The sequence below is a fragment of the Oncorhynchus tshawytscha genome, linkage group LG20 (genome assembly GCF_018296145.1).
Source record: "Oncorhynchus tshawytscha isolate Ot180627B linkage group LG20, Otsh_v2.0, whole genome shotgun sequence".
NCBI classification, from domain to species: Eukaryota; Metazoa; Chordata; class Actinopteri; order Salmoniformes; family Salmonidae; genus Oncorhynchus; species Oncorhynchus tshawytscha.
Window position 1 is genome coordinate 30749385 of NC_056448.1, and position 26870 is coordinate 30776254.

Sequence of the window (26870 nt, forward strand, 5' to 3'; positions counted from 1 at the left end):
GTTGCTGCTGCCGCCGCCGTCGCTGGGCTGCTGTCGCTGCCGTCGTCGTCGTTGCTGCTGCCGCCGCCGTCGCTGGGCTGCTAATCGCTGCCGTCGTCGTTGCTGCTGCTGCCTGCCGCCGTCGCTGCTGCTCGTTGTCGCTGCCGTCGTCGTTGCTGCTGCCGCCGTCGCGCTGTTGTCGCTGCCGTCGTCGTTTGCTGCTGCCGCCGTCGTTGCTCGCTGCCGTCGTCGTTGTTGCTGCTGCCGCCGTCGCTGGGCTGCAATCGCTGCCGTCGTCGTCGTTGCTGCTGCCGCCGCCGTCGCTGGGCTGCTATCGCTGCCGTCGTCGTCGTGCTGCTGCCGCCGCCGTCGCTGGGCTGCTGTCGCTGCCGTCGTCGTTGCTGCCGCCGCCGTCGCTTGCTGCTGTCGCTGCCGTCGTCGTCGTTGCTGCTGCCGCCGTCCGTCGCTGGGCTGTCTCGCTGCCGTCGTCGTCTGTTGCTGCTGCCGCCGTCGCTGGGCTGCTGTCGCTGCCGTCGTCGTCGTTGCTGCTGCCGCCGCCGTCGCTGGGCTGCTGTCGCTGCCGTCGTCGTTTGCTGCTGCCGCCGTCGCTGGGCTGCTGTCGCTGCCGTCGTCGTCGTTGCTGCCGCCGCCGTCGCTGGGCTGCTAATCGCTGCCGTCGTCGTCGTTGCTGCTGCCGCCGCCGTCGCTGGGCTGCTGTCGCTGCCGTCGTCGTTTGCTGCTGCCGCCGCCGTCGCTGGGCTGCTGTCGCTGCCGTCGTCGTTGCTGCTGCCGCCGTCGCTGGGCTGCTGTCGCTGCCGTCGTCGTCGTTGCTGCTGCCGCCGCCGTCGCTGGGCAACAATCGCTGCCGTCGTCGTCGTTGCTGCCGCCGCCGTCGCTGGGCTGCTGTCGCTGCGTCGTCGTCGTTGCTGCTGCCGCCGTCGCTGCTGCTGTCGCTGCCGTCGTCGTTTGCTGCTGCCGCCGTCGCTGGGCTGTTGTCGCTGCCGTCGTCGTTGCTGCTGCCGCCGTCGCTGGGCTGCTGTCGCTGCCGTCGTCGTCGTTGCTGCTGCCGCCGCCGTCGCTGGGCTGCTGTATCGCTGTCGTCGTCGTTGCTGCTGCCGCCGCCGTCGCTGGGCTGCTGTCGCTGCCGTCGTCGTCGTTGCTGCTGCCGCCGCCGTCGCTGGGCTGCTATCGCTGCCGTCGTCGTTGCTGCTCGCTGCCGTCGCTGGCTGCTGTCGCTGCCGTCGTCGTCGTTGCTGCCGCCGCCGTCGCTGGGCTGCAATCGCTGCGTCGTCGTCGTTGCTGCTGCTGCCGCCGCCGTCGCTGGGCTGCTGTCGCTGCCGTCGTCGTCGTTGCTGCTGCCGCCGCCGTCGCTGGGCTGCTGTCGCTGCCGTCGTCGTCGTTGCTGCCGCCGCCGTCGCTGGGCTGCAATCGCTGCCGTCGTCGTTGCTGCTGCCGCCGCCGTCGCTCGCTGGGCTGCTGTCGCTGCCGTCGTCGTTGTTGCTGCCGCCGCCGTCCTGGGCTGCTGTCGCTGCGTCGTCGTCGTTGCTGCTGCTGCCGCCGCCGTCGTCGTTGCTGTCGCTGCCGTCGTCGTTGCTGCTGCCGTCGTCGCTGGGCTGCAATCGCTGCGTCGTCGTCGTTGCTGCTGCCGCCGCCGTCGCTGGGCTGCTGTCGCTGCCGTCGTCGTCGTTGCTGCTGCCGCCGCCGTCGCTGGGCTGCTCGCTGCCGTCGTCGTTCGTTGCTGCTGCCGCCGCCGTCGCTGGGCTGCTGTCGCTGCGTCGTCGTCGTTGCTGCTGCCGCCGTCGCTGGGCTGCTATCGCTGCGTCGTCGTCGTTGCTGCTGCCGCCGTCGTCGCTGCTGCCGTCGTCGTTGCGTTGCTGCTGCCGCCGTCGCTGCTGCTGTCGTCGTCGTCGTTGCTGCTGCCGCCGCCGTCGCTGGGCTGCAATCGCTGCCGTCGTCGTTGTTGCTGCCGCCGCCGTCGCTGGGCTGTTGTCGCTGCCGTCGTCGTTGCTGCTGCCGCCGTCGCTGGGCTGCTGTCGCTGCCGTCGTCGTCGTTGCTGCTGCCGCCGTCGCTGGGCTGCAATCGCTGCCGTCGTCGTCGTTGCTGCTGCCGCCGCCGTCGCTGGGCTGCTAATCGCTGCCGTCGTCGTTGCTGCTGCCGCCGCCGTCGCTGGGCTGCTGTCGCTGCCGTCGTCGTCGTTGCTGCTGCCGCCGTCGCTGGGCTGCAATCGCTGCCGTCGTCGTTCGTTGCTGCTGCCGCCGCCGCCGTCGCTGGGCTGCTGTCGCTGCCGTCGTCGTTGCTGCTGCCGTCGCTGCTGCTGTCGCTGCCGTCGTCGTTGCTGCTGCCGCCGCCGTCGCTGGGCTGCTGTCGCTGCCGTCGTCGTCGTTGCTGCTGCCGCCGCCGTCGCTGGGCTGCAATCGCTGCCGTCGTCGTCGTTGCTGCTGCCGCCGTCGCTGGGCTGCAATCGCTGCCGTCGTCGTTGCTGCTGCCGCCGCCGTCGCTGGGCTGCTGTCGCTGCCGTCGTCGTTGCTGCTGCCGCCGCCGTCGCTGGGCTGCTATCGCTGCCGTCGTCGTTGCTGCTGCTGCCGCCGCCGCCGTCGCTGGGCTGTTGTCGTCTGCCGTCGTCGTTGCTGCTGCCGCCGTCGCTGGGCTGCTGTCGCTGCCGTCGTCGTCGTTGCTGCTGCGCCGCCGTCGCTGGGCTGCTGTCGCTGCCGTCGTCGTCGTTGCTGCCGCCGCCGTCGCAATCTGTCGCTGCCGTCGTCGTCGTTGCTGCTGCCGCCGTCGCTCGCTGCCGTCGTCGTTGCTGCTGCCGCCGTCGCTGTCGCTGCTGCAATCGCTGCCGTCGTCGTTGCTGCTGCCGCCGTCGCTGGGCTGCAATCGCTGCGTCGTCGTCGTTGCTGCTGCCGCCGTCGCTGGGCTGCTGTCGCTGCCGTCGTCGTTGCTGCTGCCGCCGCCGTCGCTGGGCTGCAATCGCTGCCGTCGTCGTCGTTGCTGCTGCCGCCGCCGTCGCTGGGCTGCAATCGCTGCCGTCGTCGTTGCTGCTGCTGCCGCCGCCGCCGTCGCTGGGCTGCTGTCGCTGCCGTCGTCGTTGCTGCTGCCGCCGTCGCTGCTGCTGTCGCTGCGTCGTCGTCGTTGCTGCTGCCGTCGCTGGGCTGCTGTCGCTGCCGTCGTCGTCGTTGCTGCTGCCGCCGCCGTCGCTGCTGCCGTCGCTGCCGTCGTCGTTTGCTGCTGCTGCCGCCGTCGTTGCTGCTGTCGCTGCCGTCGTCGTCGTTGCTGCTGCCGCCGTCGCTGGGCTGCAACAATCGCTGCCGTCGTCGTTGCTGCTGCTGCCGCCGTCGCTGGGCTGCTGTCGCTGCCGTCGTCGTCGTTGCTGCTGCCGCCGCCGTCGCTGGGCTGCTGTCGCTGCGTCGTCGTCGTTGCTGCTGCCTGCCGCCGTCGTCGCTGTTGTCGCTGCCGTCGTCGTTGCTGCTGCCGCCGCCGTCGCTGGGCTGCTGTCGCTGCCGTCGTCGTTGCTGCTGCCGCCGTCGCTGGGCTGCTCGCTGCCGTCGTCGTCGTTGCTGCTGCCGCCGTCGCTGGCTGCTGTCGCTGCCGTCGTCGTCGTTGCTGCTGCCGCCGTCGTCGCTGGGCTGCTGTCGCTGCCGTCGTCGTTTGCTGCCGCCGCCGTCGCTGGGCTGCTATCGCTGCCGTCGTCGTCGTTGCTGCTGCCGCCGCCGTCGCTGGGCTGCTGTCGCTGCCGTCGTCGTTGCTGCTGCTGCCGCCGCCGTCGCTGGGCTGCTGCTGCCGTCGTCGTTGCTGCTGCCGCCGTCGCTTGCTGTCGCTGCCGTCGTCGTCGTTGCTGCTGCCGCCGCCGTCGCTGGGCTGCTGTCGCTGCCGTCGTCGTCGCTGCTGCTGCCGCCGCCGTCGCTGGGCTGCTCGCTGCCGTCGTCGTTGCTGCTGCCGCCGTCGCGCTTGTCGCTGCCGTCGTCGTTGCTGCTGCCGCCGTCGCTGGGCTGCTATCGCTGCCGTCGTCGTCGTTGCTGCTGCCGCCGTCGCTGGGCTGCTGTCGCTGCCGTCGTCGTTGTTGCTGCCGCCGCCGTCGCTGGCTGCTCGCTGCGTCGTCGTCGTTGCTGCTGCGCCGCCGCCGTCGTGGGCTGTTGTCGCTGCCGTCGTCGTTGCTGCCTGCCGCCGTCGCTGGGCGTTGCTATCGCTGTCGTCGTCGTTGCTGCTGCTGCCGCCGCCGTCGCTGGGCTGCAATCGCTGCCGTCGTCGTCGTTGCTGCTGCCGCCGCCGTCGCTGGGCTGCAATCGCTGCCGTCGTCGTTGTTGCTGCTGCCGCCGCCGTCGCTGGGCTGCTGTCGCTGCCGTCGTCGTGCTGCTGCGCCGTCGCTGGGCTGCCGCGCTGCGTCGTCGCTGCTGCCGCCGCCGTCGCTTGCATCGCTGCTGTCGTCGTCGTTGCTGCTGCCGCCGTCGCTCGCTGCTGCTGTCGCTGCCGTCGTCGTCGTTGCTGCTGCCGCCGCCGTCGCTGGGCTGCTATCGCTGCCGTCGTCGTTGCTGCTGCTGCCGCCGCCGTCGCTGGGCTGTCGTTGTCGCTGCCGTCGTCGTCGTTGCTGCTGCTGCGCCGCCGTCGCTGCTGCAATCGCTGCCGTCGTCGTCGTTGCTGCTGCCGCCGTCGCTGGGCTGCTGTCTCGCTGCCGTCGTCGTTGCTGCTGCCGCCGCCGTCGCTGGGCTGCTGTCGCTGCCGTCGTCGTCGTTGCTGCTGCCGCCGCCGTCGCTGGGCTGCTGCTCGCTGCCGTCGTCGTTGCTGCTGCCGTCGTCGCTGCTGCTGTCGCTGCCGTCGTCGTTGCTGCCGCCGCCGCCGTCGCTGGGCTGTTGTCGCTGCCGTCGTCGTTGCTGCTGCCGCCGTCGCTGGGCTGTACAATCGCTGCGTCGTCGTCGTTGCTGCTGCCGCCGCCGTCGCTGGGCTGCAATCGCTGCCGTCGTCGTCGTTGCTGCTGCCGCCGTCGCTCGGGCTGCTGTCGCTGCCGTCGTCGTCGTTGCTGCTGCCGCCGCCGTCGCTGGGCTGCTGTCGCTGCCGTCGTCGTTGCTGCTGCCGCCGTCGCTGGGCTGCAATCGCTGCCGTCGTCGTCGTTGCTGCTGCCGCCGTCGCTGGGCTGCTGTCGCTGCCGTCGTCGTTGCTGCTGCTGCCGCCGCCGTCGCTGGGCTGTTGTCGCTGCCGTCGTCGTTGCTGCTGCCGCCGTCGCTGGGCTGCTGCTCGCTGCGTCGTCGTCGTGCTGCTGCTGCCGCCGTCGCTGGCTGCTGCTATCGCTGCCGTCGTCGTTGCTGCTGCCGCCGTCGCTGCGCAATCGCTGTCGTCGTCGTTGCTGCCGTCGTCGTTGCTGCTGCGTCGTCGTCGTTGCTGCTGCTGCCGCCGTCGCTGGGCTGCTGTCGCTGCCGTCGTCGTTGCTGCTGCTGCCGCCGTCGCTGCTGCTCGCTGCGTCGTCGTCGTTGCTGCTGCCGTCGTTGCCGTCGTCGCTGCTGTCGCTGCCGTCGTCGTTGCTGCTGCCGCCGCCGTCGCTGGGCTGCGTCGCTGCCGTCGTCGTCGTTGCTGCTGCCGCCGCCGTCGCTTGCTGCTGTCGCTGCCGTCGTCGTTGCTGCTGCCGCCGTCGTCGCTGCTGTCGCTGCCGTCGTCGTTGCTGCTGCCGCCGTCGTCGTTGCTCGCTGCCGTCGTCGTCGTTGCTGCCGCCGTCGTCGCTTGCTGCAATCGCTGCCGTCGTCGTTGCTGCTGCTGCCGCCGTCGCTGGGCTGTTGTCGCTGCGTCGTCGTCGTTGCTGCTGCCGCCGTCGCTTGCTGCGTCGCTGTCGTCGTCGTTCGTTGCTGCTGCCGCCGTCGCTGCTGCTGTCGCTGCGTCGTCGTCGTTGCTGCTGCCGCCGTCGCTGGGCTGCTGTCGCTGCCGTCGTCGTCGTTGCTGCTGCCGCCGCCGTCGCTGGGCTGCTGTCGCTGCCGTCGTCGTTGTTGCTGCTGCCGCCGCCGTCGCTGCTGCTGTCGCTGCCGTCGTCGTTTGCTGCTGCCGCCGTCGTCGCTGGGCTGCTGTCGCTGCCGTCGTCGTTGTTGCTGCTGCCGCCGTCGTCGTTGCTGCTGTCGCTGCCGTCGTCGTTGCTGCTGCTGCCGTCGTCGTCGCTGCTGCTGTCGCTGCCGTCGTCGTTGCTGCTGCCGTCGTCTGGGCTGCTGTCGCTGCCGTCGTCGTCGTTGCTGCTGCCGCCGCCGTCGCTGGGCTGCTGTCGCTGCCGTCGTCGTTCGTTGCTGCTGCCGCCGCCGTCGCTGCTGCTGTCGCTGCCGTCGTCGTTGCTGCTGCTGCCGTCGCTGGGCTGCTGTCGCTGCCGTCGTCGTTTGCTGCTGCCGCCGCCGTCGCTGCTGTCGCTCGCTGCCGTCGTCGTCGTTGCTGCTGCTGCCGCCGCCGTCGCTGGGCTCGTTGTCGCTGCCGTCGTCGTTGCTGCTGCCGCCGTCGCTGGGCTGCTGCTCGCTGCGTCGTCGTCGTTGCTGCTGCCGCCGCCGTCGCTGGGCTGCTGTCGCTGCCGTCGTCGTCGTTGCTGCTGCCGCCGCCGTCGCTGGGCTGCTGTCGCTGCCGTCGTCGTCGTTGCTGCTGCCGCCGCCGTCGCTGGGCTGCTGTCGCTGCCGTCGTCGTCGTTGCTGCTGCGCCGCCGTCGCTGGGCTGCTGTCGCTGCCGTCGTCGTTGCTGCTGCTGCCGCCGCCGTCGCTGGGCTGCTGCCGCTGCCGTCGTCGTTGCTGCTGCTGCCGCCGTCGCTGGGCTGCTGTCGCTGCCGTCGTCGTTGTTGCTGCTGCCGCCGCCGTCGCTGGGCTGCTGTCGCTGCCGTCGTCGTCGTTGCTGCTGCCGCCGTCGTCGTTGCTCGCTGTCGTCGTCGTTGCTGCTGCCGCCGCCGTCGTGGGCTGCTGCTATCGCTGCCGTCGTCGTTGCTGCTGCCGCCGCCGTCGCTGGGCTGCTGCTGTCGCTGCCGTCGTCGTTGCTGCTGCCGCCGCCGCCGTCGCTGGGCTGCTGTTGTCGCTGCGTCGTCGTCGTTGCTGCTGCCGCCGTCGTTGCTGCTATCGCTGCGTCGTCGTCGTTGCTGCTGCTGCCGCCGTCGCTCGGCTGCTGCTGCCGTCGTCGTTGCTGCTGCCGCCGTCGTCGTCGCTGCTGCTGTCGCTGCCGTCGTCGTTGTTGCTGCTGCCGCCGCCGTCGCTGCTGCAATCGCTGCCGTCGTCGTCGTTGCTGCTGCCGCCGTCGTCGCTGCTGCTGCCGTCGTCGTTGCTCGCTGCCGTCGTCGTTGCTGCTGCTGCCGCCGTCGCTGGGCTGCGCAATCGCTGCCGTCGTCGTTCGTTGCTGCTGCCGCCGTCGTCGTTGCTGCTAAATCACTGCCGTCGTCGTGCTGCTGCTGCCGCCGTCGTCGTTCGCTGCCGTCGTCGTTGCTGCTGCCGCCGCCGTCGTCGTTGCTGTCGCTGCGTCGTCGTCGTTGCTGCTGCCGCCGTCGTCGCTGCTCGCTGCCGTCGTCGTTGCTGCTGCTGCCGCCGCCGTCGCTGGGCTGCTATCGCTGCGTCGTCGTCGTTGCTGCTGACTGCCGTCGTCTGCTGCTGTCGCTGCCGTCGTCGTTGCTGCTGCCGCCGTCGCTGGGCTGCTGCTGTCGCTGCCGTCGTCGTTGTTGCTGCTGCCGCCGTCGTCTGGGCTGCTATCGCTGCCGTCGTCGTCGTTGCTGCTGCTGCCGTCGTCGCTGCTGCTGCGTCGCTGCCGTCGTCGTGCTGCTGCTGCCGCCGTCGTTGCTGCTATCGCTGCCGTCGTCGTCGTTGCTGCTGCCGCCGTCGTCTGGGCTGCTGTCGCTGCCGTCGTCGTTGCTGCTGCCGCCGTCGCCGTCGCTGGGCTGCTGTCGCTGCCGTCGTCGTCGTTGCTGCTGCCGCCGTCGTTGCTGCTGTTGTCGCTGCCGTCGTCGTTGCTGCTGCTGCCGTCGTCGCTGCTGCTGTCGCTGCCGTCGTCGTCGTTGCTGCTGCCGCCGTCGCTGGGCTGCTGCTGCCGTCGTCGTCGCTGCTGCCTGCCGCCGTCGTCGTTGCTGCGCTGCGTCGTCGTTGCTGCTGCCGCTGCCGTCGTGGGCTGCTCGCTGCCGTCGTCGTCGTTGCTGCCGCCGTCGTCGCTGCTGCTGTCTGCTGCCGTCGTCGTTTGCTGCTGCCGCCGCCGTCGCTGGGCTGCTGTCGCTGCCGTCGTCGTTTGCTGCCGTCGTCGTTGCTGCTGCGTCGTCGCTGCTGCTGCCGTCGTCGCTGCTGCCGTCGTCGTCGTTGCTGCTGCCGCCGTCGCTCGGCTGTTGCTCGCTGCCGTCGTCGTTGCTGCTGCCTGCCGCCGTCGCTGGGCTGCTGTCGCTGCCGTCGTCGTCGTTGCTGCTGCCGCCGCCGTCGCTGGGCTGCAATCGCTGCCGTCGTCGTCGTTGCTGCTGCCGCCGTCGCTGCTGCTAATCGCTGCCGTCGTCGTTGCTGCTGCTGCTGCCGTCGTCGTTGCTGCTGCCGTCGTCGTTGCTGCTGCCGTCGCTGCCGCTGCGTCGTCGTCGTTGCTGCTGCCGCCGTCGTGGGCTGTTCGCTGCCGTCGTCGTCGTTGCTGCTGCCGCCGTCGTTCGCTGCTGCTATCGCTGCCGTCGTCGTTGCTGCTGCTGCCGCCGTCGCTGGGCTGCTCGCTGCCGTCGTCGTCGTTGCTGCTGCCGTCGTCGCTGCTGCTGTCGCTGCCGTCGTCGTTGCTGCTGCCGCCGTCGTCGCTGCTGCTGCCGCTGCCGTCGTCGTTGCTGCTGCCGCCGTCGCTGCTGCTGCCGTCGTCGTTGCTGCTGCGTCGTCGTCGTTGCTGCTGCCGCCGCCGTCGTCGTTGCTGCTGCCTGCCGTCGTCGTTGCTGCTCGTCGTCGTGCTGCTGTCGCTGCCGTCGTCGTTTGCTGCTGCCGCCGTCGTGCTGCTGCTGCTGCCGTCGTCGTTGCTGCTGCCGCCGCCGTCGTCGTTGCTCGCTGCCGTCGTCGTCGTTGCTGCTGCCGCCGTCGTCGTTGCTGCTGCCGTCGTCGTTTGCTGCTGCCGTCGTCGTTGCTGCCGCCGTCGTCGTTGCTGCTGCCGCCGTCGTCGCTGCTGCCGTCGTCGTTGCTGCGTCGTCGTCGTTGCTGCTGCCGCCGTCGTCGTTGCTGCTGCCGTCGTCGTCGTTGCTGCTGCCGCCGCCGTCGTGGGCTGCTGTCGTTGCTGCTGTCGTCGTCGTTGCTGCTGCCGCCGTCGCTGCTGCTCGCTGCCGTCGTCGTTGCTGCTGCCGTCGTCGTGGCTGCTGCTGCTCGCTGCCGTCGTCGTTGCTGCTGCCGTCGTCGTTGCCGCTGCCGTCGTCGTTGCTGCTGCTGCTGTCGTCGTCGTTGCTGCTGCCGCTGCCGTCGTCGTTGCTGCTGCCGCCGTCGTCGTGGTCTGTTGTCGCTGCCGTCGTCGTTGCTGCTGCCGTCGCCGTCGTCGTTGCTGCTGCAATCGCTGCCGTCGTCGTTGCTGCTGCCGTCGCTGCGCTGCGTTGCAATGCTGCCGTCGTCGTTGCTGCTGCCTGCCGCCGTCGTTGCTGCGTCGTCGCTGCCGTCGTCGTCGTTGCTGCTGCTGCCGCCGTCGTGGGTTGCTGCTCGCTGCCGTCGTCGTTGTTGCTGCTGCCGCCGTCGTCGTTGCTCGCTGCCGTCGTCGTTGCTGCTGCCGCCGTCGTCGTTGCTGAAATCGCTGCCGTCGTCGTTGCTGCTGCCGCCGTCGCTGGGCTGCTATCGCTGCCGTCGTCGTTGTTGCTGCTGCCGCGTCGTCGTCGCTGCTGCTGTCGCTGCCGTCGTCGTCGTTGCTGCTGCTGCCGCCGTCGTGGGCTGCTATCGCTGCCGTCGTCGTCGTTGCTGCTGCCGCCGTCGTGGGCTGCTGTCGCTGCCTCGTCGTCGTTGCTGCTGCCGCCGTCGTCGTTGCTGCTCGCTGCCGTCGTCGTTGCTGCTGCCGTCGTCGTTGCTGCTGCCGTCGTCGTCGTTGCTGCTGCCGCCTGCCGTCGTCGTTGTTGCTGCTGTCGTCGTCGTTGCTGCTGCCGTCGTCGCTGCTGCCGTCGTCGCTGCCGTCGTCGTTGCTGCTGCTGCCGCCGTCGTCTGTTGCTGCCGTCGTCGTCGTTGCTGCTGCCGCCGCCGTCGTCGTTGCTGTCGCTGCCGTCGTCGTTGCTGCTGCTGCTGCCGTCGTCGTTGCTGCTGCGTCGTCGTCGTTGCTGCTGCCGTCGTCGTTGCTGCTGTCGTTGCTGCTCGTCGTCGTTGCTGCTGCCGTCCGTCGCTAGGCAATCGCTGCCGTCGTCGTCGTTGCTGCTGCCGCCGCCGTCGTTGCTCGCTATCGCTGCCGTCGTCGTTGCTGCTGCTGCCGCCGTCGTTGCTGCTGCCGTCGTCGTTGTTGCTGCTGCCGTCGTCGTTGCTGCTGCGCTGCCGTCGTCGTTGCTGCTGCCGCCGTCGTCGCTGCTGCTGCCGTCGTCGTTGCTGCTGCCGCCGTCGTTGCTGCTGTCGCTGCCGTCGTCGTTGCTGCTGCCGCCGTCGTTGCTCGCTGCCGTCGTCGTTGCTGCTGCCTGTCGTCGTCGTTGCTGCTGCCGTCGTCGTTGCTGCAATCGCTGCCGTCGTCGTTGCTGCTGCTGCCGCCGCCGTCGTCGTTGCTGCTGCCGTCGTCGTTGCTGCTGCTGCCGTCGTCGTTGCTGCTCAATCGCTGCCGTCGTCGTTGCTGCTGTCGTCGTCGCTGCTGCTGCCGTCGTCGTTGCTGCTGACTGCCGTCGTCGTTGCTGTGCTGCCGTCGTCGTTGCTGCTGCCGCCGTCGTTGCTGCTCGCTGCCGTCGTCGTCGTTGCTGCCGCCGTCGTCGTTGCTGCTCGCTGCCGTCGTCGTTGCTGCTGCTGCTGTCGTCGTTGCTGCTGCTGCGTCGTCGTTGCTGCTGCTGTCGTCGTCGTCGCTGCTGCCGTCGTCGTCGTTGCTGCTGCCGTCGTCGTTGCTGCTATCGCTGCCGTCGTCGTCGTTGCTGCTGCCGTCGTCCGTCGTCGTCGTTGCTGCTGCTGCTGCCGTCGTCGTTGCTGCTGCCGTCGTCGTTGCTGCTGCTCGTCGTCGTTGCTGCTGCCGCCGTCGCTTGCTGCTGTCGCTGCCGTCGTCGTCGTTGCTGCTGCTGCTGCCGTCGTCGTTGCTGCTGTCGTCTGCTGCTGTCGTCGTCGTGCTGCTGCTGCTGCCGTCGTCGTTGGCTGCTATCGCTGCCGTCGTCGTTGCTGCTGCCGTCGTCGTTGCTGCCGTCGTCGTTGCTGCTGCCGTCGTCGTTGCTGCTCGCTGCCGTCGTCGTTGCTGCTGCCGTCGTCGTTGCTCGCTGCCGTCGTCGTCGTTGCTGCTGCCGTCGCCGTCGCTGCTGTATCGCTGCCGTCGTCGTTTGCTGCTGCCGTCGTTGCTGCTGCTGCTGCCGTCGTCGTTGCTGCTGCCGCCGTCGTCGTTGCTGCTGCCGTCGTCGTTGCTGCTGCCGCCGTCGCTGCCGTCGTCGTCGCTGCTGTCGTCGTTGCTGCTGCCGCCGTCGTCGTTGCTCGCTGCCGTCGTCGTTGCTGCTGCTGCCGTCGTCGTCGCTGCTGCCGTCGTCGTTGCTGCTGCCGCCGTCGTCGTTGCTGCTGCTGCGTCGTCGTCGTTGCTGCTGCCGTCGTCGTTGCTGCTGGTCGTGCTGCTGTCGCTGCCGTCGTCGTCGTTGCTGCTGCCGCCGCCGTCGTCGTTGCTGCTCGCTGCCGTCGTCGTCGTTGCTGCTGCCGCCGTCGTTGCTGCTCGCTGCCGTCGTCGTTGCTGCTGCTGCCGCCGTCGTCGTTGCTGCTGTCGCTGCCGTCGTCGTTGCTGCTGCCGTCGCGTTGCTGCTGCTGCTGCCGTCGTCGTTGCTGCTGCTGCCGCCGTCGCTTGCTGCTGCTCGTCGCTGCCGTCGTCGTCGTTGCTGCTGCCGCCGCCGTCGCTCGTTGCTGCTGTCGTCGTCGTTGCTGCTGCCGTCGTCGTTGCTGCCGCTGCCGTCGTCGTTGCTGCTGCCGTCGTTGCTGATCGCTGCCGTCGTCGTTGCTGCTGCCGCCGCCGTCGTCGTTGCTGCTGCCGCTGCCGTCGTCGTCGTTGCTGCTGCCGTCGTCGTTGCTGCTCGCTGCCGTCGTCGTTGCTGCTGCCTGCCGTCGTCGCTGCTGCTGTCGCTGCCGTCGTCGTCGTTGCTGCTGCCGCCGTCGTTGCTGCTGCTGCTCGCTGCCGTCGTCGTTGCTGCTGCTGCCGTCGTCGTTGCTGCTATCGCTGCCGTCGTCGTCGTTGCTGCTGCCGCCGTCGTCGCTGGGCTGTCGTTGCTGCTGCCGTCGTCGTTGCTGCTGCCGCCGTCGTCTCGTTGCTGCTGCCGTCGTCGTTGCTGCTGCCGCTGCCGTCGTCGTTGCTGCTGCCGTCGTCGTTGCTGCTGCCGTCGTCGTTGCTGTCGCTGCGTCGTCGTCGTTGCTGCTGCCGCCGCCGTCGCTGCTGCAATCGTCGTCGCTGCGTCGTCGTCGTTGCTGCTGCCGCCGCCGTCGTCGCTGCTGTCGCTGCCGTCGTCGTCGTTGTTGCTGCTGCTGCCGCCGTCGTTGCTGCTGCCGCCGTCGTCGTTGCTGCTGCCGCCGTCGTCGGCTGCGTCGTTCGCTGCCGTCGTCGTTGCTGCTGCCGCCGTCGTCGCGTTGCTCGCTGCCGTCGTCGTTGCTGCTGCTGCCGCCGCCGTTGCCGTCGCTGGGCTGTTGTCGCTGCCGTCGTCGTTGCTGCTGCCGCCGTCGCTGCTGCAATCGCTGCCGTCGTCGTCGTTGCTGCTGCCGCCGTCGTCGCTTGCTGCTGTCGCTGCCGTCGTCGTCGTTGCTGCTGCCGCCGTCGTCGCTGGGCTGCTGTCGCTGCCGTCGTCGTTGCTGCTGCCGTCGTCGCTGCTGCTGCTGCTGCCGTCGTCGTTGCTGCTGCCGCCGTCGTCTGGGCTGCTGTCGCTGCGTCGTCGTCGTTGCTGCTGCCGCGTCGTTCGTCGCTGCTGCCGCTGCGTCGTCGTCGTTGCTGCTGCTGCCGCCGTCGTCGTTGCTGTCGCTGCCGTCGTCGTTGCTGCTGCCGCTGCCGCCGTCGCTGGGCTGCAATCGCTGCCGTCGTCGTTGCTGCTGCCGCCGTCGCTCGTTGCTGATCGCTGTCGTCGTCGTTGCTGCTGCCGTCGTCGCTGCTGCTGTCGCTGCCGTCGTCGTTGCTGCTGCTGCCGCCGCCGTCGCTGCTGCTGCTGTCGCTGCCGTCGTCGTTGCTGCTGCCTGCCGCCGTCGTGGGCTGCTGTCGCTGCCGTCGTCGTCGTTGCTGCTGCCGCCGTCGTCTGGGCTGCTGTCGCTGCGTCGTCGTCGTTGCTGCTGCCGCCGTCGCTCGTTGCTCGCTGCCGTCGTCGTCGTTGCTGCTGCCGTCGTCGCTTGCTGCTGCTCGCTGCCGTCGTCGTCGTTGCTGCTGCCGCCGCCGTCGCTGGGCTGCTGTCGCTGCCGTCGTCGTCGCTGCTGCTGCCGCCGCCGTCGTTGCTGCTGCTCGCTGCCGTCGTCGTTGCTGCTGCCGCCGTCGTCGTTGCTGCTGCCGTCGTCGTTGCTGCTGCCGCCGTCGTCGCTGCTGCTCGCTGCCGTCGTCGTTGCTGCTGCTGCCGCCGCCGTCGCTGGTTCGCTGCTGTCGCTGCCGTCGTCGTTGCTGCTGCCGCCGTCGTCGTTGCTGTAATCGCTGCGTCGTCGTCGTTGCTGCTGCCGCCGCCGTCGCGTCGCTGCTGCTCGCTGCCGTCGTCGTCGTTGCTGCTCGTTGCCGCCGCCGTCGCTGGGCTGCGTTGCTCGCTGCCGTCGTCGTCGTTGCTGCTGCTGCCGCCGCCGCCGTCGCTGGGCTGTTGTCGCTGCCGTCGTCGTTGCTGCTGCCCCGCCGTCGTGGGCTGTTGCTCGCTGCCGTCGTCGTTGCTGCTGCCGCCGCCGTCGTGGGCTGCTGTCGCTGCCGTCGTCGTCGTTGCTGCTGCCGCCGCCGTCGCTGGGCGTTGCTCGCTGCCGTCGTCGTCGTTGCTGCTGCCTGCCGTCGTCGGCTGCCGCTGCCGTCGTCGTTGCTGCTGCTGCCGCCGTCGTTGCTGTTGTCGCTGCCGTCGTCGTTGCTGCTGCCGCCGCCGTCGCTGGGCTGTCGTCGCTGCCGTCGTCGTCGTTGCTGCTGCCGCCGTCGTTGGGCTGCGTCGCTGCCGTCGTCGTTGCTGCTGCCGCCGCCGTCGCTCGTTGCTGCTGCCGTCGTCGTTGCTGCTGCCGCCGTCGTGGGCTGCTCGCTGCCGTCGTCGTCGTTGCTGCTGCCGCCGCCGTCGTCGGGCTGCTGCTGCTGCCGTCGTCGTCGTTGCTGCTGCTGCCGTCGTCGCTGGGCTGCTGTCGTCGCTGCCGCCGTCGTCGTCGTTGCTGCCGCCGCCGTCGTTGCTGCTCGTCGCTGCCGTCGTCGTCGTTGCTGCTGCCTGCCGCCGTCGCTGGGCTGCTGTCGCTGCCGTCGTCGTTGCTGCTGCCGCCGCCGTCGTCGTTGCTGCTGCCGTCGTCGTTGCTGCTGCCGCTGCCGTCGTCGTTGCTGCTGCTGCCGTCGTCGTCGTTGCTGCTGCCGCCGTCGCTGGGCTGCTCGCTGCCGTCGTCGTTGCTGCTGCTGCCGCCGCCGTCGTCTGGGCTGTTGTCGCTGCTGCCGTCGTCGTCGTTGCTGCTGCCGTCGTCGCTGCTGCTGCTCGCTGCCGTCGTCGTTGCTGCTGCCGTCGTCGCTGCTGCTCGCTGCCGTCGTCGTTGCTGCTGCCGTCGTCGTTGCTCGCTGCCGTCGTCGTTGCTGCTGCCGCCGCCGTCGTTGCTGCTGCTGCCGTCGTCGTTGCTGCTGCCGTCGTCGTTGCTGCTCGTCGTCGCTGCGTCGTCGTCGTTGCTGCTGCCTGCCGTCGTCGTTGCTGCTGCTGTCGCTGCCGTCGTCGTCGTTGCTGCTGCCGCCGCCGTCGCTTGCTGCTGCTCGCTGCCGTCGTCGTTGCTGCTGCCGCCGTCGCTGGGCTGCGTCGTCGCTGCCGTCGTCGTTGTTGCTGCTGCCGCCGCCGTCGCTGGGCTGCTGCTCGCTGCCGTCGTCGTTTGCTGCCGCCGCCGTCGCTGCTGCTATCGCTGCCGTCGTCGTCGTTGCTGCTGCTGCCGCCGTCGCTGCTGCTCGCTGCCGTCGTCGTTGCTGCTGCTGCCGTCGTCGCTGCTGCTGTCGCTGCCGTCGTCGTTGCTGCTGCTGCCGTCGTCGCTGGGCTGCTCGCTGCCGTCGTCGTCGTTGCTGCTGCCGCCGTCGTTGCTGCTGCGCTGCCGTCGTCGTCGTTGCTGCTGCCGTCGTCGCTGCTGCTATCGCTGCCGTCGTCGTTTTGCTGCTGCCGCCGTCGTCGTTGCTGCTATCGCTGCCGTCGTCGTTGCTGCTGCCGCCGCCGTCGCTGGTCGCTGCTGTTGCTGCTGCCGTCGTCGTTGCTGCTGCTGCCGCCGTCGTCGTTGCTGCTGTCGCTGCCGTCGTCGTTGCTGCTGCCGCCGTCGCTGCTGCTGCTGTATCGCTGCCGTCGTCGTCGTTGCTGCCGTCGTCGTTCGCTGGGCTGCGTCGTCGTTGCTGCGTCGTCGTCGTTGCTGCTGCCGCCGTCGCTGCTGCTGTCGCTGCCGTCGTCGTTCTGCTGCTGCTGCCGCCGTCGTTGCTGCTATCGCTGCCGTCGTCGTTGCTGCTGCCGTCGTCGTTGCCGCCGTCGTCGCTGCTGCTCGCTGCCGTCGTCGTTGCTGCTGTCGTCGTTGCTGCTGTCGCTGCCCGTCGTCGTTGCTGCTGCCGCCGTCGTTGCTGCTCGCTGCCGTCGTCGTCGTTGCTGCTGCTGCCGTCGTCGCTGCTGCTGTCGCTGCGTCGTCGTCGTTGCTGCTGCCGCCGCCGTCGCTGGGCTGCTGTCGCTGCCGTCGTCGTTGCTGCTGCTGCCGCCGTCGTCGTTGCTGCTGCCGTCGTCGTTGCTGCTGCTGCCGCCGTCGTCTGTTGCTGCTGCCGTCGTCGTTTGCTGCTGCTGCCGCCGTCGCTGGGCTGCTCGCTGCCGTCGTCGTTGCTGCTGCCGCCGCCGTCGTTGCTGTGCTGCCGTCGTCGTCGTTGCTGCTGCCGCCGTCGTCGCTGCTGCTGTCGCTGCCGTCGTCGTCGTTGCTGCTGCCGCCGTCGTCGTTGCTCGCTGCGTCGTCGTCGTTGCTGCTGCCGCCGTCGTTGCTGCTGTCGCTGCCGTCGTCGTCGTTGCTGCTGCCGCCGTCGTCGCTGGGCTGCTCGCTGCCGTCGTCGTCGTTGCTGCTGCCGCCGTCGTCTTGCTGCTGTCGCTGCCGTCGTCGTTGCTGCTGCTGCCGCCGTTGCTGCGTCGCTGCCGTCGTCGTCGTTGCTGCTGCCGCTGCCGTCGTCGTTGCTGCTGCCGTCGTCGTTGCTGCTGCCGCCGTCGTTGCTGCTGTCGCTGCCGTCGTCGTCGTTGCTGCTGCCGCCGTCGCTGCGCTGCTGCTCGCTGCCGTCGTCGTTCGTTGCTGCTGCCGTCGTCGCTTGCTGCTGCTGCCGTCGTCGTTGCTGCTGCCGCCGCCGTCGCTGCTGCTGTCTGCTCGCTGCCGTCGTCGTTGCTGCTGCTGCCGCCGTCGTTGCTGCTCGCTGCCGTCGTCGTTGCTGCTGCGTTGCTGCCGTCGTCGTTGCTGCTTCACTGCTGCCGTCGTCGTTGCTGCTGCCGCCGTCGCTGGGCTGCTGTCGCTGCGTCGTCGTCGTTGCTGCTGCCGCCGCCGTCGCTTGCTGCTATCGCTGCCGTCGTCGTCGTTGCTGCTGCCGCCGTCGTCTTGCTGCTCGCTGCCGTCGTCGTTCGCTGCTGCTGCCGTCGCTGGGCTGCTGTCGCTGCCGTCGTCGTTCGTTGCTGCTGCCGTCGTCGCTGGGCTGCTGTCGCTGCCGTCGTCGTTGCTGCTGCCGCCGTCGTCGTTGCTGCTGCTGCCGTCGTCGTTGCTGCTGCCGTCGTCGTCGTCGCTGCTGCTGCCGTCGTGTTGCTGCTGACTGCCGCCGTCGTCGTTGCTAATCGCTGCCGTCGTCGTTGCTGCTGCCGTCGTCGTTGCTGCTGCTGTCGTCGTTGCTCGTCGTCGTTGCTGCTGCCGCCGCCGTCGTCTGCTGCTGCTGCTGCCGTCGTCGTTTGCTGCTGCCGCCGTCGTTGCTGCTCGCTGCCGTCGTCGTTGCTGCTGCCGTCGTCGTTGCTGCTGCTGTCGCTGCCGTCGTCGTTGCTGCTGCCGCCGCCGTCGTGGGCTGCTCGCTGCCGTCGTCGTCGTTGCTGCTGCCGCCGTCGTTGCTCGCTGCCGTCGTCGTTGCTGCTGCCGCCGCCGTCGCTGGGCTGCTGCTGCTGCCGTCGTCGTTGCTGCTGCCGCCGTCGTTGCTGCTCATCGCTGCCGTCGTCGTTGCTGCTGCCGTCGTCGTTGCTGCCGCTGCCGTCGTCGTTTGCTGCTGCCGCCGCCGTCGTTGGGCTGCGTGCTGCTGCCGTCGTCGTTGCTGCTGCCGCCGTCGCTGCTGCTGTCGCTGCCGTCGTCGTTGCTGCTGCCGCCGCCGTCGCTGGGCTGCTTCGCTGCCGTCGTCGTTGCTGCTGCCGCCGTCGTCGCTGGGCTGCTGCTCGCTGCCGTCGTCGTTGCTGCTGCCGCCGTCGTCGTGCTGCTTCGCTGCCGTCGTCGTTGCTGCTGCCGCCGCCGTCGCTGGGCTGCAATCACTGCCGTCGTCGTTGCTGCCGCCGCCGTCGCTCGCTGCTCGCTGCCGTCGTCGTTGCTGCTGCCGTCGTTGCTGCTGCTGTCCTGCGTCGTCGTCGTTGCTGCTGCCGTCGTCGCTGGGCTGCTATCGCTGCCGTCGTCGTCGTTGCTGCTGCCGCCGTCGTCGCTGCTGACTGCTGTCTGCTCGCTGCCGTCGTCGTTGCTGCTGCTGCCGCCGTCGTCGTTGCTGCTGCCGTCGTCGTTGCTGCTGCTGCCGCCGTCGTCGCTGCAATCTGCCGTCGTCGTCGTTGCTGCTGCCGTCGTCGCTGCTGCGTTGCTGCCGTCGTCGTCGTTGCTGCTGCCGTCGTCGTTGCTGCTGTCGCTGCGTCGTCGTCGTTGCTGCTGCCGCCGCCGTCGTTGCTGCTGTGCTGCCGTCGTCGCTGCTGCCGTCGTCGTCGTTGCTGCTGCCGTCGTCGTCGCTGTCTACTGCCGTCGTCGTTGCTGCTGCTGCTGCCGTCGTCGTTGCTGCTGCCGTCGTCGTTGCTGCTGCCGTCGTCGTTGCTGCTGCTGCTGCCGTCGTCGTTGCTGCTCGCTGCCGTCGTCGTTGCTGCTGCCGCCGTCGTGTTGCTGCTGCCGTCGTCGTTGCTGCTGCTGCCGTCATCGTTGCTGCTGCCTGCCGTCGTCGTTGCTGCTGCCGTCGTCGTCGTTGCTGCTGTTGCTGCCTGTCGTCGTTGCTGCTGCTGCTGCCGTCGTTGCTGCTGCTCGCTGCCGTCGTCGTTGCTGCTGCCGCCGTCGTCGTTGCTGCATGCTGCCGTCGTCGTTTGCTGCTGCCGTCGTCGTCGTTGCTGCTGTCGCTGCCGTCGTCGTTGCTGCTGCCGCCGTCGTCGTCGCTTGCTGCTGCCGTCGTCGTCGTTGCTGCTGCCGTCGTCATCGTTGCTGCTGCTGTCGTCTGCCGTCGTCGTTGCTGCTGCTGTCGTCGTTGCTGCTACCGTCGTTGCTGCTATCGCTGCCGTCGTCGTTGCTGCTGCCTGCCGTCGTCGTTGCTGCTGCCGTCGTCGTTGCTGCGTCGTCGTCGTTGCTGCATCGTCGCTGCTGCTGTCGTTCGTCGCTGGGCTGACTGCCACCGTTGCTGCTGCACTGTCGTCGTCGTTGCTGCTGCTGCCTGCCGTCGTTGCTGCTAATCGCTGCCGTCGTCGTTGCTGCTGCTGCCGTCGCTGTTGCTGCTGCTGCCGTCGTCGTTGCTGCTGCCTGCCGCCGTCGTTGCTGCTATCGCTGCCGTCGTCGTTGCTGCCGCCGTCGTTGCTGCTGTCGCTGCGTCGTCGTCGTTGCTGCTGCTGCCGCTGCCGTCGTCGTTGCTGCTGCCAAATCTGTCGTCGTTGCTGCTGTCGTCGTCGTTGCTGCTGCCGCCGCCGTCGTTGGCTGCTATCGCTGCCGTCGTCGTTTGCTGCTACCGCCATCACCTGCTCACTGCCGTCGTCGTTGCTGCTGCTAAATCGTCGTTGCTGCTGCTGCTGCCGTCGTCGTTGCTGCTGCCTGCCGTCGTCGTTGCTGCTCACGTCGTCGTTGTTGCTGCTGCGCCGTCGTCGTTGCTGCTATCGCTGCCGTCGTCGTCGTTGCTGCTGCCGTCGTCGTTGCTGCGTCGTCGCTCGTGCCATCGTCGTTGCTGCTGCTGCCCACCGTCGCTCGTCATTCTGCTATCGCTGCCGTCGTCGTTGCTGCTGCCGTCGTTGTCTGCTACTGACTGCCATCGTCGTTGCTGCTACTGCCGTCGCTAGGCTGCTCACTGCCATCATCATCGTTGCTACTGCACCACCGTCGCTGTTCGCTGCTCTGCCGTCGTCGTCGTCGTCGTTGCTGCTGCCGTCATCATTGCTGCTGCCGTCGTCGTTGCTGCTGCTATCGCTGCCGTCGTCGTTGCTGCTGCCGTCGTCGTTGCTGCTGCCGTCGTCGTTGCTTGACCACTCGTTAATCGTCGCTGCCGTCGTCGTTGCTGCTGCCGTCGTCGTTGCTGCTGGGCTATAATCGTCGTTGCTGCTGCCGTCGTCGTCGTTGCACCACCACCGCATCGTCGTTGCCGCTACCGTCGTCGTTGCTGCCTGCCGTAAGTCGTTGCTGCTCGTCGCCGTCGCTCTGCTGCTCGCTCGTCGTCGTTGCTGCTGCACCACCATCACCGCCGTCGCTGCCATCATCATTGCTACTGCCGTCGTCGTTTGCTGCATCGTCCGCTGCCTGTCGTCGCTGGGCTGCTATCACTGCCGTCGTCGTTGCTGCTGCCGCCGTCGTCATCACTGGGCTGTTATCACTGCCGTCGTCGTTGCTGCTGCCGCCGTCGCTAGGCTGCTATCACTGCCGTCATCGTCGTTGCTGCTGCCCACCGCCGTCGCTAGGCTGCTATCACTGCCGTCGTCGTTGCTGTTGCTTCGTCCGCCACCGCATCCGCTCGGCTGCTATCACTGCCGTCGTCGTTGCTGCCACCCGTCGTCTCGCTTCGCTGCCGTCGTCGTTGCAACTGCCACCGTCGCTGGGCTGCTGCATCGCTGCCGTCGTCGTTGCTGCTGCCACCACCGCCGTCGCTCGGGCTGCTGTCCGCTGCCGTCGTCGTTGCTGCTGCTGCCACCGTCGTCGCTGGGCTGCTATTGCTGCATCGTCGTCGTTGCTGCTGCCGCCACCCGTCGCTGGGCTGCTATCACTGCCGTCGTCGTTGCTACTACCGCCGTCGCTGGGCTGCTGTCACTGCCAGTCGTCGTTGCTGCTGCCACCGCCGTCGCCGAAGTCGTTATGCTGCCGGTCTGTTGCTGCTCACCACCGTCGTCGTTGCTGCTGCCGCGTCGTCGCTGGGCTGCCTATCGTACTGCTGCTGCCGTCGTCGTCGTTGCTGCTGCTACCGCCGCCATCGCTAAGGCTGCTGTCGCTGCCGTCGTCGTCGTTGCTGCTGACCGCCGTCGCTGGGCTGCTATCACTGCCATCGTCGTCGTTGCTGCTGCCGCCACCACCGTCGCTGGGCTGCTGTCGCTGCCGTCGTCGTTGCTGCTGCCGCCGTCGCTGGGCTGCTAACATCGCTGCCGTCGTCGTTGTTACTGCTGCCACCGCCGTCGCTAGGCTGCTGTCACTGCCATCTCGTCGTTACTCGTCGTCGCTAGGCTAACATCACTGCCATCCGTTCGCTGCCGGCTGCTGTCACTGCCATCGTCGTTGCTACTGCTGCCATCCACCATCGCTGGGCTGCTATCACTGCCATCATCGTTGCTACTTGCCATCGTCGCTAGGCTGTTGCTGCCATCATCATTACTACTGCTGCCACCATCACTAGGCTGCTGTCACTGCCATCATCATTGCTACTGCCACCACCGTCGCCACCTCGCTGCTGTCACTACCCGTCATCCACACCACCGTCGCTGGGCTGCTATCACTGCCGTCGTCGTCGTTGCTACTGCCACCACCATCGCTGGGCTGCTATCACTGCCATCATCGTCGTTGCTGCTGCCACCACCGTCGCTGGGCTGCTATCACTGCCATCATCGTCGTTGCTACTGCCGCCGCCGTCGCTGGGCTGCTGTCACTGCCGTCGTCGTTGCTGCTGCCGCCGTCGCTGAACTGCTATCACTGCCGTCGTCGTTTGCTGCTACCGCCGTCGCTAGGCTGCTATCGCTGCCATCGTCGTCGTTGCTACTGCCACCGCCGTCCGCTGCTATCACTGCCGTCATCATTGCCTTACCACCACCATCACTGGGCTGTTATCACTGCATCATCATCGTTACTACTGCCACCGTCGCCTGCTATCACTCGCATCATCATCGTTACTGCTACCACCACCGTCACTAAACTGCAATCACTGCCATCGTCGTTGTTGCTGCCACCGCCGCCGGCTGCTATCGCTGCCGTCATCATTCTGCTGCCGTCGTCGTCATTATTTACCACCACCATCACTGCCTATCCGTCATTACTGGGCTGCTGCTATCACTGCCGTCGTCATTACTACTGCCGCCGCCGTCGCTAAACTGCTATCACTGCCATCATCGTCGTTGCTGCTGCCGCCACCGTCTGGGCTGGGCTGTTATCTGCCGTCGTCGTTGCTGCTGCCGCCGTCTGCTGGGCTGCTATCACTGCCATCGTCGTTGTTGCTGCTGCCACCACCATCGCTAAGCTGCTATCACTGCCATCATCATCATTGCTGCTGCCACCACCGTCGCTAGGCTGCTATCACTGCCATCATCATTGCTACTGCCACCCCATCACTAAACTGCGTCACTGCCATCATCATTACTACAACCACTACCGTCGCTAGGCTGCTGTCACTGCCATCATCATCGTTGCTACACCACCATCCACTAGGCTGCTATCACTACCGTCGTCGTTGCTGCTGCCCGTCGCTGGGCTGCTATCACTACCATCATCATCATTACTACTACCACCACCATCACTAGGCTGCTATCACTGCCATCATCATCATTACTACTACCACCACCATCACTAAACTGTTATCACTACCATCATCATTACTACCACCACCATCACTAAACTGCTATCACTACCATCATCATTATTACTACTACCACCACCATCACTAAACTGCTATCACTACCATCATCATCATTACTACTACCACCACCATCACTAAACTGCTATCACTACCATCATCATTACTACTACCACCATCACTAAACTGTTATCACTACCATCATCATTACTACTACCACCACCACCATCACTAAACTGTTATCACTACCATCATCATTACTACTACCACCATCACTAAACTGCTATCACTACCATCATCAGCATTACTACTACCACCACCATCACTAAACTGCTATCACTACCATCATCATTACTACCACCACCACCATCACTAAACTGCTATCACTACCATCAACTACCACCACCATCACTAAACTGCTATCACTACCATCATCATTACTACTACCACCACCATCTGCTGCTATCACTACCATCATCATTACTACTACCACCACCACCATCACTAAACTGCTATCACTACCATCATCATTACTACTACCACCACCACTACTACTCACTAAACTGCTATCACTACCATCATCATTACTACCACCACCATCACTAAACTGCTATCACTACCATCATCAGCATTACTACTACCACCACCATCACTAAACTGCTATCACTACCATCATCATCATTACTACAACCACCACCATCACTAAACTGCTATCACTACCATCATCATTATTACTACTACCACCACCTTCACTAAACTGCTATCACTACCATCATCATTACTACTACCACCACCATCACTAAACTGCTATCACTACCATCATCATCATTACTACAACCACCACCATCACTAAACTGCTATCACTACCATCATCATCATTACTACTACCACCACCATCACTAAACTGCTATCACTACCATCATCATTATTACTACTACCACCACCATCACTAAACTGCTATCACTACCATCATCATTATTACTACTACCACCACCATCACTAAACTGCTATCACTACCATCATCATCATTACTACTACCACCACCATCACTAAACTGCTATCACTACCATCATCATCATTACTACAACCACCACCATCACTAAACTGCTATCACTACCATCATCATTACTACTACTACCACCACCATCACTAAACTGCTATCACTACCATCATCATTATTACTACTACCACCACCATCACTAAACTGCTATCACTACCATCATCATTACTACTACCACCACCATCACTAAACTGCTATCACTACCATCATCATTATTACTACTACCACCACCATCACTAAACTGCTATCACTACCATCATCATTACTACTACTACCACCACCACCACCATCACTAAACTGTTATCACTACCATCATCATTACTACTACCACCATCACTAAACTGCTATCACTACCATCATCATCATTACTACAACCACCACCATCACTAAACTGCTATCACTACCATCATCATTATTACTACTACCACCACCATCACTAAACTGTTATCACTACCATCATCATTACTACTACCACCATCACTAAACTGCTATCACTACCATCATCATCATTACTACTACCACCACCATCACTAAACTGCTATCACTACCATCATCATCATTACTACAACCACCACCATCACTAAACTGCTATCACTACCATCATCATTATTACTACTACCACCACCATCACTAAACTGCTATCACTACCATCATCATTATTACTACTACCACCACCATCACTAAACTGCTATCACTACCATCATCATTACTACTACCACCATCACTAAACTGCTATCACTACCATCATCATTACTACTACCACCACCATCACTAAACTGCTATCACTACCATCATCATCATTACTACTACCACCACCATCACTAAACTGCTATCACTACCATCATCAACTACTACTACCACCACCATCATCGCCTACCACCACCATCACTAAACTGCTATCACTATCATCATCATTACTACTACCACCACCATCACTAAACTGCTATCACTACCATCATCATCATTACTACAACCACCACCATCACTAAACTGCTATCACTACCATCATCATTACTACTACTACCACCACCACCACCATCACTAAACTGTTATCACTACCATCATCATTACTACTACCACCATCACTAAACTGCTATCACTACCATCATCATCATTACTACTACCACCACCATCACTAAACTGCTATCACTACCATCATCATCATTACTACAACCACCACCATCACTAAACTGCTATCACTACCATCATCATCATTACTACCACCACCATCACTAAACTGCTATCACTACCATCATCATTACTACTACCACCATCACTAAACTGCTATCACTAACATCATCATCATTACTACTACCACCACCATCACTAAACTGCTATCACTACCATCATCATCATTACTACAACCACCACCATCACTAAACTGCTATCACTACCATCATCATTACTACTACCACCACCATCACTAAACTGCTATCACTACCATCATCATTATTACTACAACCACCACCATCACTAAACTGCTATCACTACCATCATCATTACTACTACTACCACCATCACTAAACTGCTATCACTACCATCATCATCATTACTACAACCACCACCATCACTAAACTGCTATCACTACCATCATCTACTACCACCACCATCACTAAACTGCTCACTACCATCATCATTACCACCATCACTAAACTGCTATCACTAACATCATCATCATTACTACTACCACCACCATCACTAAACTGCTATCACTACCATCATCATCATTACTACAACCACCACCATCACTAAACTGCTATCACTACCATCATCATCATTACTACAACCACCACCATCACTAAACTGCTATCACTACCATCATCATTACTACTACCACCATCACTAAACTGTTATCACTACCATCATCATCATTACTACAACCACCACCATCACTAAACTGCTATCACTACCATCATCATCATTACTACTACCACCACCATCACTAAACTGCTATCACTACCATCATCATACTACTACCACCACCATCACTAAACTGCTATCACTACCATCATCATCATTACTACTACCACCACCATCACTAAACTGCTATCACTACCATCATCATTCATTACTACTACCACCACCACCATCACTAAACTGCTATCACTACCATCATCATTATTACTACTACCACCACCACCATCAACTGCTATCACTACATCATCATCACTACCATCATCACTACCATCATCATCATTACTACTACCACCACCATCACTACCATCATCATTACTACTGCACCACCACCACCATCACTAAACTGTTATCACTACCATCATCATCATTACTACCACCACCTCACTAAACTGCTATCACCATCCTACTACTACCACCATCACTAAACTGCTATCACTACCATCATCTATTCACTACTACCACCACCTTCATCACTAAACTGCTATCACTACCATCATCATTACTACTACCACCACCATCACTAAACTGCTATCACTACCATCATCATTATTACTACTACCACCACCATCACTAGGCTGCTATCACTACCATCATCATTACTACTACCACCAACCACCTACCATCACTACTAGGCTGCTATCACTACCATCATCATCATTACTAAACCACCACCATCACTAAACTGCTATCACCATCATCATCATCGTTACTACTACCACCATCACTAAACTGCTATCACTACCATCATCATTACTACTACCACCACCATCACTAAACTGCTATCACTACCATCATCATTACTACTACCACCACCATCACTAAACTGCTATCACTACCATCATCATTATTACTACTACCACCACCATCACTAAACTGCTATCACTACCATCATCATTACTACTACCACCACCATCACTAAACTGCTATCACTACCATCATCATTACTACTACTACCACCACCATCACTAAACTGCTATCACTACCATCATCATTACTACACCACCACCATCACTAAACTGCTATCACTACCATCATCAGTCAATCATTACTACAACCACCACCATCACTAAACTGCTATCACTACCATCATCATTACTACTACCACCACCACCATCACTAAACTGCTATCACTACCATCATCATCATTACTACTACCACCACCATCACTAAACTGCTATCACTACCATCATCATTACTACTAACCACCACCATCACTACTGCTATCACTACATCATCATCATCTACTACCACCACCATCATCATAAACTGCTATCACTACCATCATCATCATTACTACAACCACCACCATCACTAAACTGCTATCACTACCATCATCATCATCATTACTACTACCACCACCATCACTAAACTGCTATCACTACCATCATCATTACTACTACTACCACCACCATCACTCAACTGCTGTCACTACCATCATCATTAATACTACTACTACCACCACCATCACTAAACTGCTATCACTACCATCATCATTATTACTACCACCACCACCATCACTAAACTGCTATCACTACCATCATCATTACTTCTAATCAAATCAAATGTATTTATATAGCCCTTCGTACATCAGCTGATATCTCAAAGTGCTCTACAGAAACCCAGCCTAAAACCCCAAACAGCAAGCAATGCAGGTGTAGAAGCACGGTGGCTAGGAAAAAACTCCCTAGAAAGGCCAAAACCTAGGAAGAAACCTAGAGAGGAACCAGGCTATGTGGGGTGGCTAGTCCTCTTCTGGCT